Source organism: Notechis scutatus, chromosome 3 (assembly GCF_049901735.1).
Source record: "Notechis scutatus isolate UNSWTSFEM ecotype Mainland chromosome 3, rNotScu1.2, whole genome shotgun sequence".
NCBI classification, from domain to species: domain Eukaryota; kingdom Metazoa; phylum Chordata; class Lepidosauria; order Squamata; family Elapidae; genus Notechis; species Notechis scutatus.
In genome coordinates, this window is record NC_142011.1 from 21,955,543 (window position 1) to 21,965,840 (window position 10,298).

At 37.6% G+C, this 10,298-nt stretch overlaps 1 long non-coding RNA gene across 1 annotated transcript; it reads left to right on the forward strand.

Annotated features, from left to right (window-relative positions):
* The first annotated feature begins 1,681 nt into the window (after positions 1-1,681).
* Positions 1,682-5,031, forward strand: LOC148131099 (uncharacterized). Its single transcript, XR_015748319.1, has 3 exons — positions 1,682-1,901; positions 3,958-4,046; positions 4,983-5,031. It is a non-coding gene; the product is annotated as an uncharacterized LOC148131099 (long non-coding RNA).
* Positions 5,032-10,298: the final 5,267 nt, after the last annotated feature.

Sequence of the window (10,298 nt, forward strand, 5' to 3'; positions counted from 1 at the left end):
TCTCCATCAGCAATCAGCACCCAGATCAGATTTAGTAGATTTAACAGATTAACAGAGTTGGAAGGGGCCTTGCAGGTCTTCTAGTCCACCCCACACCCAAGCAGGAGACCCCACACCATTTCTGACAAATGGCAGTCCAATCTCTTCTTGAAAGTCTCAAGTGATGAAGCTCTCACAACTTCTGAAGGCAAGCTGTTCCATTGGTTGATTGTTCTCACTGTCAGAAAGTTTCTCCTTATTTCCAGGTTAAATCTCTCCTTAGATTAATTCCAAGATTAACATCAGACCTACCATCAAATAAACAATACCCTGATCAAGAAAACTGCCGAAAAAGCCAACAACAAACAGCCCAACCAAAGAATCTATAACATCACCCCCACCAACACTGACCAGGCAAGCGAACAGAATATAAATGGACAGCAAATGGCACTCCTTACAAGCACTGATGATGTTACCTAATTTGGGTAATGAGACATCTGCAAGAAAACACGCAAGCTCAGAGAGCACCAAGAACCCCTCATTTCAACCCTGAGCTACACATATTCTCCTTTATTAGTCGCTATTAAGTTTTATAATGTTCTTCTAATCAACTTCTGTTTGGAGGTTGTCATCTTCCTCCTCTTTGTCATCATTCTGCTCCCCTTCCAGTTCACAGCACCATTGCTGAACAAGCTATTTTTAATTTATAGAGGGTTTTAACCCCCCCCCAATCTTGCAGGATATAATGTGCCTTAAGATGCTTACTCTGACATGTTCTTGTAATGACCCTGCCCTGAGGTTCCCTTTTTCTCCTGGTTTTGCTTTTTCTTTGCATGTAGAGCCCAGACTAGGTGACTCTAATTCCCCAGAATTGCACTTCTGAGTGTCTCTCTGCTCTTATGAAACCAGGTGACTATGCTGAGTGCTACAGGAATATTCTAAGTATTCTACCCCAGTATCAAAGCATAACAGAAGCTCCACCGATTACATCACTGGCCTCCTATCTTCATTTCTAAATTATTATTTTAAGGACGCATTTCACAATAATATCATGAAGTAAGTCATTAATAGCCTAGCAATGTAATTTGCCTGGCATGTACTATTGCCTCATTATTTATATTGCTAATTATAAATAGGGAAAATCTGACATAATCTCCTGAGAATTAGCACAGAAGAACACACCCTATGCTAAATTTCAAGAAGCAACAACCCTGCAGTGATACACACACACACACACACACACACACACACGTCTATGTGTGTATGTATACCCAATGTGTGTGCATGCACACACACACACACACACACACACACACGTCTCACAGTATGCTTTCATCAAAACCTGACAGATTAAGATCTGGAAGGTTTGCACAACGGAGGCTGTCTTGCCACTAGAGAGCTGTCTAATGCAATTGAACTTAAATTTTTTATGGCTGAGTTGTAGAATCCCTCAATGCACATACTGCACAGTTTACAACCCTCTGAATCTGCACCTGTTGCAGAAAGAGAGCAGGGGTTGCACAACGACTTTGCCCAAAAAAGAAAGGTTTCTCAAAAATAGTTTGGCAAGGAGAGGATTTTGCTTTATTTTACTTTATTGTCTTGAAGTTACAGATGTAGGCAAGCTTGCATACAGTACACACACACACACACACGCACATGCACACACACACATTCCACAGAGTAATGCTCTTTCCCCTTCATTTTGAAATGATACTATCCTAGGAGCACAGCAATATCTAATTCACGTGTTTTCCTGAATGTGCTTACCATAGGATGGCACTACAGACCATCTGTTCCAGGCCTGGTGCCATTTCCTTCCATGATCCCCAATGACTATCAGTGTCTGAAACAGAAAAAGAACCAGCACATCGAAATGAATGAAGTTTTTACACAGTTTTGCCCCCCAAATAGCCTAGAAAGTAAGTTTCTAAGCCTGTTATAAATTTTCTAGAAACAACAATCTTCAAATTTTGAAAATGTGTCTATGCATGTTATTAACAACTGGAACAGTTTTCAGTATTATTATTATTATTATTATTATTATTATTATTATTATTATTATTATTATTATTATTATTATTATTATTATTATTCATTGCACAGGCTGGGTTTAGCATTTTTGTCCACCTATCAAGTCCTTTCCAAGGATCTGGGACAGGCAGATCTGGATGTTTGAAGGTGTTATAGATATCAGAAAAGAAAATAACAGAGTTGGAAGGGGCCTTGTAGGCTATCTAGTCCAAACCCCTCACCCACACAGGAGACCCTACACCATTTCTGACAAATGGCAGTCCAGTCTCTTCTTGAAAGCTTCCTATTCCAAGTAAAGCTGCCTTTTGCAATTGACTGATGGTGAATTTGTCAATTCCGAGGGTGTTCAAGTGGTGCTCCAATTGTTCCAGGATTGCACTCAAGGTCCCTTTTACTATTGGTACTACCTTTACTTATCTTTGCCATAGTCATTTTCTTTCTATTTGTAGCTCTTTGTATTTTGTTATCTTCTCCAGTTCTTTCTCTTCTCTTCTGCTGTCTCCAGCCCACTATCCAGTCCACTGCTACAGCCACTATACAGACTTTTTTGCCCTTCTTGTCAACAATTTTAAGTCTGGGATGTTATGTGGCAAATGCTATTAATTTCCTGAATTGGCTTTGCAACCAGATCTCCATTTGCTTGTGTAATTTATTCATTCCCACCTACTTTAAGCAATTGTTTTATTTCTTCAGTTTGAAACAACTTTTGTTCATGGTATTAAGGCAAATTTTCAGCAAAATTGTCAGTTTTGAGAACAATTTTCATTTCAATTGATTTTTAGTACAGTTGCTGGGTATTAAGTGGCATATAAACTTCATAAATTATAATTACTATTATTATCATAAATATATGTTTCAGGCACACACCTTTTATTATACAAAAATGAAATTCTCAGGAAATGTTTTTCTACACAATCTTCTCATTTTAAGTTATAGTCAAATGTTACCAATGGTTTGATATCTATAAAGCTTAAGGGACTTGTTTAAAAATGTGCCTGCTTGAAGGTGCAAGCTAGTTTATAATTGGGTATTGTTAGTTTATATGACTCAGTTGTAATCTGATTTGGGTGTGCCCATCAGATATTTATGATATGCTGCTAATTGAAGACATATAATTCTACACTCATAATGTCAGGGAAGCTTCAGAATTCCCTGGCAAAAGTCTGTGCAAAGAATCTAGATGAAAATTATTACAAATTGCAGTTACCACAATAAATCTTCCAATTACCCATTTCCCTTAAATTCTGAAGGAATCCCCAACATGTACAGAATGGATGTGTCAAACAGCTTCTGTCAATTGTTTCTTTCTACATAATAACTGCAGTTGGGTAAAATATTACAACATTATTTAATCACTAACATTTATCTATTGAGCCGTGGTGGCACAATGGTTAAAGTGCAGTACTACAGGCTTCTTCTGCTGATTGACGGCGACCTGAAATTTGGCAGTTCAAATCTCGCCAGGCTCAAGGTTGACTCAGCCTTCCACCCTTCTGAGGTGGGTAAAATGAGGACCCAGATTGTTGGGGGGCAATATGCTGACTCTGTAAACCGCTTAGAGAGGGCTAAGCACTATGAAGCGGTATATAAGTCTAAGTGCTATTGATATTGCTACCATGGTGTAAGATCTGCAAAGTCAACTCGGTGTAAAAATGTTGGCCTAAGATTGGAGAGGCTCAGAGTTCAAATCTTCTCCTAGCCATGAAATTTTTGTGGATGATCTTTGGGATAATCATACTCATTTTAGAGAAACCTATCCCATAAGGGTAATGTTGTGGGAATAAAATTGTCTGAAATAATACTGTGCCCAGAAGAAATGCAAGATAAACATTTAATAAATATATAACTAACCAAAAAAAAGATATATGCAGACTATTAGAATCAGATCTTGCTACGGGCGAACAATATATACGGAGTGATCTTGTTTTCAATTCTGATCCACAGATGGACCTCTCAGCCAACCTGCACTTCCATATCTGACCCCTTCAGATGGACAATGGAGAGCCTGTGACTGCACCATCTCAATCAGAGTGGTCAGTGTTGCCATGATCTAGATCAAAGAGATCTATAAGTAATCTTTTCTCCATCTTCTTGAGACAATAGGCAACAAGAGAACCATAGAATACAGCTTTACCAGTGGTAGTATTCTACCGGTTCGGCCCGGTTCTGCAGAGCCGGTAGCAGGGATGAGTAGCAGAGACTGAACCAATTCTCTCTGTTGCTCTGCTGTTGGGCCCACCCACCTGCCCAGGCTCCCATATTCACCTTTATCTGCTGAATTTGAAGCGCGGCTGCTTTGTGCAGCACAGAAGAGTGCTGCGCGGCAGCTGCTGAAGCGACTGGGATCTTGCAGGCTTGCAGGAGGTGAGGTAGAACACCCCTGTGCCTGCACAAAGTGTGCATTTGCCACACGCATGCATGCCCACCAAGCCACGCCCACCAAGTCACGCCCACCAAACCAGTGGTAAAAATATTTGAATCCCACCACTGAGCTTTACCCTCCATCCTAGGGTCTTCAGGATCTCCAGAATGTCTGGTAAATTAGGTCATTGCTTCCCGAGTTGTCTGTGTTTAAACTATTTAAATGAAAATAATAATGAAACAAATAATGGCAAATAATGAATCCTCTCCCCATCCCTTGTTCCAGATCATGTGGTTTGTTTTGCTCTATTTGGATTGGATTGCTGTTTTTCTTAACTATGATAGTCAATTAGCCTGAGGACATTAGTCCCAGACAATGTGATGTAGATAAGTAACTGTAAAAAATAATAAAGATGTTATGACAGCAGCAAATAAACAAATCAAAAGGCTCAGGTCACTTTGGAGGCTCAGTTTTTTTTTCATATGAAAAGTGAACCTGAGCAAAAGAAAGAATGGTTGATATTTTGGATATTTTTCACATTATTACATTATTAGCAGATATTACAGCTAGATTGCTCATTGCAACTTATGCTCTATTTGTTTTGCAGGGGGAGCTATTCATTTCTCTTGGTGCCTCTCAGATTTACTGCCCACTCCTCTGCTTTTATTTATTTTTTATTGAATCCTGTTAATTAAAAAATAAGGATATGTAAAGCTGGCACACTGCAAAATGTGATATCTGCCTCCAGCATCCTCTTTATTTACAACAATATTTTGTTTCAGGTTTAAGGAATTGCCTCATTTAAGGTCTCACTGTCAGTACAGACTTAGCTGGAGCTTTCTTCCTCCACCTTAGAACCTCCAGATCTATTGAATTAAAACCTCTGTCTGCGCAAAATTGCACTCCACAAGACATGGAAAGTGCCAAATTGGGAGCAGCTGAGCTAAGTTTAGAATCAAAGAAGTACCACTGAAATTGCCTGCAGTCGAGAACAACAACGATGAGGAAGAGGAACAGGGAAAAGCCCAAATACCTTCCCACAAGCCTCTTGAATAACTTGTCTTGCAGCCTCAAGTGTTTGTTGTTTCCATCCGAGTCCACCCTTGGCACACATAAAACAATCTTTACTTGGGTTCGCCACTAATAACAAGGGGAATGGAACTTTATGGAGTGGAGATGATATATTTGTAAAGCCTATATATTTGTGTGTGTGTGTGTGTGTGTGTGTATGTGTGTGTGTAAAACTCCAACAACAACAACATTATAGATATGCTATGTGTCTCTGGGCTACAGCTGGTAAAAAAAGGACTATGTAGAACCTGTGTAAAGATCCACAAAGTGTAATAAATCCATCCTTAAAGCAATCATTTAACTCATTAGAATTGCAATTATACATGGTTGAAGGGCGCTTTCCTATGGAGTAAGCTAAAAAGTTTGCTCACAGTGGATGGGGGGGGGCTGTTTTCTTTGCTTAACTTCTGCTTTACCCCTATTTATTTACTCAGTTTTATATACTGCTCCAATCAGAAGACTCTGAGCCACTTGTCGTCTATACAGTACTTAGATTCATAATATACACATAAGGGGTAGCCCATACCCATGATATCCTGCTTCAAATGGCAATGAAAGATCTCACACATCTCAATATTCAAGACAAGCTCATCTCTTAGTTCTTTGGCTCTGTGTTGTTTTCTTGTCATCAAGTGTTTGGCCCTTGTTCAGCCCTTCTGAACTTTTTCCAGCTTCCCATTCTAAATCATAGCCCTGGCATCTCCTGATGGTCCAAGCCTTGCTTGGTTTTCTAACTTCAGCCACATTCAGCAGAGCTCATTCAAAGTATGGTTCTATATACATGAAGAGGAACTTTTTTGTGGAAAAAGTTGGGGATTGGTCTGCTATTGGCTTTTGCCAGGATGCTGGTTTTTTTTTTTTTTTTTTTAAAAAAAACATCTATCCTACTGTCTTCGAATTTCCTAATCAGGGGTAAATACTACTTGAAGTCTACTATTACTTTTAGAGATTTGACATCAACCAAGTCCAGAGAGATCCTGCCATAATCTGGAATGGCATGCAGAGTGGCCTGGTGCATAGAAGGATCACCTTCCTCTATGTTTTGTAGAAATGGAAATGTTAGTAGTTGTTGCTTACACAAGAAATAGACTTTTTTTTAGTTATGCTAAACAGTTTATTGTATCCAAGAAATGGCAGCAAGATGAAATTATCAGACATTTGCTAGACTTTTACACACTGCCAGAAAGGGAGAATGTCTCTTTTGGTACTTGGCCACCTTACCCAATTATGGCCGGTATGACCAAATATAGTTCTAGAGCTGTATCTGAATAAGTTCTTCATTTATAAGTAATAACTCTAAAATAGAAGAATAGGAATCTTGAACTTATCCTATCAGTTCTTTACCCCATTCTCCCTTTCTGGCAGTGTGCAAAAATCTACCAAATGTCTGATAATTTCATCTAGCTTCCATTTCTTGGATTCAATAAACTATTTAACATAGGTAAAAAAAAGTTTAACATCTGATGGGTTTCAAGGGAAATTATCTATATGTAGCAATTTAGAAGCAGGTAATGTACAAGTGACTGTATGAGGTGGTGGTGAGTGGGAGAAATGTCAGGAGTTTCTATGAAGCAAATCATTATTGTGTTTTGCAGATCAGTACCCAAGAGAATCTTATTCTTTGGAAGCCAAAACTAATTTGGTTGACCAAATTGGGTAGGTCAAGAAAAGGAGAAATAAAAAAAGGAGATGATGTGAAGAAATCCAGAATGTTTACTATGATTGTAAGAAGTTCTGCTAAGTTTTAAAGACCTCTTCCTCCTTCTCTGAGTTTTGTAGGTGCCCTTTTATTTGCCCTTTTCTATGGCCACATCTGGACCATCTTCAGGGAGAAAGGATGGAGTTTCTTATGTTTTGTTGTCTGGGCTGAGCAGATGAAGTAAAAGCAATCACAGCAGCAGCTGCAACACAGCCAGAAAACAGCAGAGGTTGCATGGTGGTTGCATGGAATGGTGCTATCTCTGAGTGTGATGGCTTCATTTTTTAAAATATCTCTTGCTGCTGAGTAGAATGGCCTGTCAGGCTGATTTCTTTTAAGCCTTGATATATCAATGTATAACCAACTTCATCTGCATCCGAAGAGGACATCAGAATGGTTAGTGGAATATATAAATAACAGAATAATAACAGAATAACAGAGTTGGAAGAAACCTTGGAGACTTTTAGTCCACCCCAGCTCAAACAGGAAACCCTATATCATTTCAGACAAATGATTGTCCAATTTCTTCTTAAAAACCTCCAAAATCCACTGATTAATTGTTCTGTCAGGAAATTCCTCCTTAGTTCTAGGTTGAATCTCTCCTTGGTTAGTTTCCATCCATTGCTTCTTATCCTGCCTTCAGATGCTTTGGAAAATAGGTTGACTCTCTCTTCTCTGCGGCACTCTCTGCCAGAATATTTCTCTTTAGTTCTAGGTTGATTCTCTTCTTCGAGCACATAAAAACTTTTTGACCATATAAAACTGTTACAAAACATACATCAAAACTTGATTTAGTAGCACATTGTGGGTGAAGACCATGCTGGCTGGAAATCAGCTGAAGTCCCGAAGATTGTGACGAGTAAGAGGGGATTGAAATTACTTAATAAAATAGCTGAATGGTGTTATGAATTCCCTCCAGGTCTTCTGCTTTTACCAGAGCAGAAATTATAAAGTTATGGCTGAGTTTCTTTGGCTGCCTGTCATCTAAGCTTTTATGATATACAAAACTAGAGCTACAGTTATCAAAAAAGCAGCATAAGCAATACCAGAAACAAATTCGTGACAAAACTTCCAAAATAGGATGTTTTACCATCTTTCACCTCTTCAAAAATCTTTTCTGATTGAGTTTGAAAGTACTGATTAATATCATCCCACTCAGGAGAAGCCCAAATATATCTCCTAGCTATAGAGGTGGAGAACTGGGATAAAGGACTGAACTCTCTCATGGCAGCTGCTAGACTGTAGGATTCCCCATTGAAAAGCCACAGCTGGATTTAATTTATTTTGAAAAACAAAATTAACACAGAACTCTTAATCAGAGAAGATGTGGCCAAACCAAAAGCAAAAACAATCAGAGTAGGGAAGAAGAAAGAAAGACTTGATTAGAGATTAGAGATTAGATTAGATTTTTGAAATTTTAAGACTGTCCTGAGATGGCCTTGGGGACTAAATATAGAAGCAGTATTATATATTACTGAAGTTGCATGATAGGATTTACTCAGCAGTGGTTGTTCTCCATAGCTCTGAGTACAGAAAGAATACAAACCAGTCCTTCCCTGTTACAATGCACAGGAAATAGAAGCAAAGAAGCAGCCATTTTGATATCTACAGTATATGGTCAGAGATAAAATTTGGGTTGCAGCACTGTTTTTGGCAGGTGACCAACCTTAAGTTTATTAAAAAGAATAATACAAGAAGGAAAGAGGTAAAGGAGAAAAAAGGAAAAAAGATGAAGATAAAGAAAAGAAAGAAACAAAACCTATTATGTCACATACAGAAAATCATTCAGCCTAAGTTATAAGCCCATCATTAAACTTCACCAGACTAAATAATGTTGATCTGTCTTTTTATTCCATCAACAGATAAGTAGAAAGAAAATATATATCTATGATCCTGGATTGTAAATCTTGGGTCAAACTAGCTTTTCAGCATTGGAAAGTAAAAAAAAAATATTTCCATAATTCTTCATATAGTCAAAAGTTCAATAGATAATATCATAAAGATATGACTAAAAATTGAGCCAGGTTTCTGTCATAATGTTATAAAAGCCACATGATAACTTTCTAATTTGTCCTCAGTGATGTATTTGGTTTTTTAAACCAGATTACTTGCATTTCACAGAGAAGCAGAAAATATATGACAGTAAATATAACAGTCTAAAAATTAAAAACCTACTACAATATTATTATATAGTAGTAGGTGTTTAATTTCTAGATATTTACTGTCATATATTTTCTGTTTCTCTGTGAAATGGAAGTATTTTGATAAAAAAATAAAAGGGGTATGTGTATCCTTCTTAGAATATCTTACAGTCTGCTTAAAATAATACATTTTTTCCTTCCTAGCATCTTTTCCCACAAGGGCAGGTTCTGCTCTTTTTTGTAGATCAATCAAATGTCGATTGGTTGTGACAGGAATTGATGGATAGCTTTGTCACCCGAGCCTGACTTCATCAGCTGAGAGAGAGTGACTGGCCCAAAATCACCCAGCCACCTTTCATGATTAAGTCAGGATTCACAGCCTCCTGATTTCTAGCCTGGTGCCTTAACAAAATACTTCTGAATAAATTCATCTTTAAGCAATATTCATTTTTACATTTCCCTTTCCTTATTAAACACAATAAACCCTGTGTCAATCTTATCAGAGATTTGATATATTAATATCTGCAAATGAAAGTTCTCTTGGAATATTTTTTCCTAAATATTTAAAAACAATGTTTAAAGCTCTAATTATAAATTTTCATTGAAACATTAGAGCCCATTGAATGTAAATGAGACTCCAATTAACCTGATGACCTGATAAATTTCTAAACTGTTGCATACTGCCCATAATTCTTTGTACAGAAAATATATAATTATCAATAAGACATAACACATCACTGTCTGTCATATAAAAACTGTTTGTTCAACTTCAGTAGCTATTGTGTGGAAATATCATCTTTGTCTAAACCAAGAAAGGCAGTGTTTCAAATTAAAAACAAGAGGATGTAAAGGATGATGAGTTCCTTAGACAGTTTGATAGATGAAGAGACAATTTCATCTCTAATAACTTGGTCAAAGGTTAGAAAGCAGCATATTGATCCAATTAATAAAATGGGGAAATTCATATTTAGGAAAAAAATCATTTCAGAAATTTCCTCGGGCTGTGTATCAG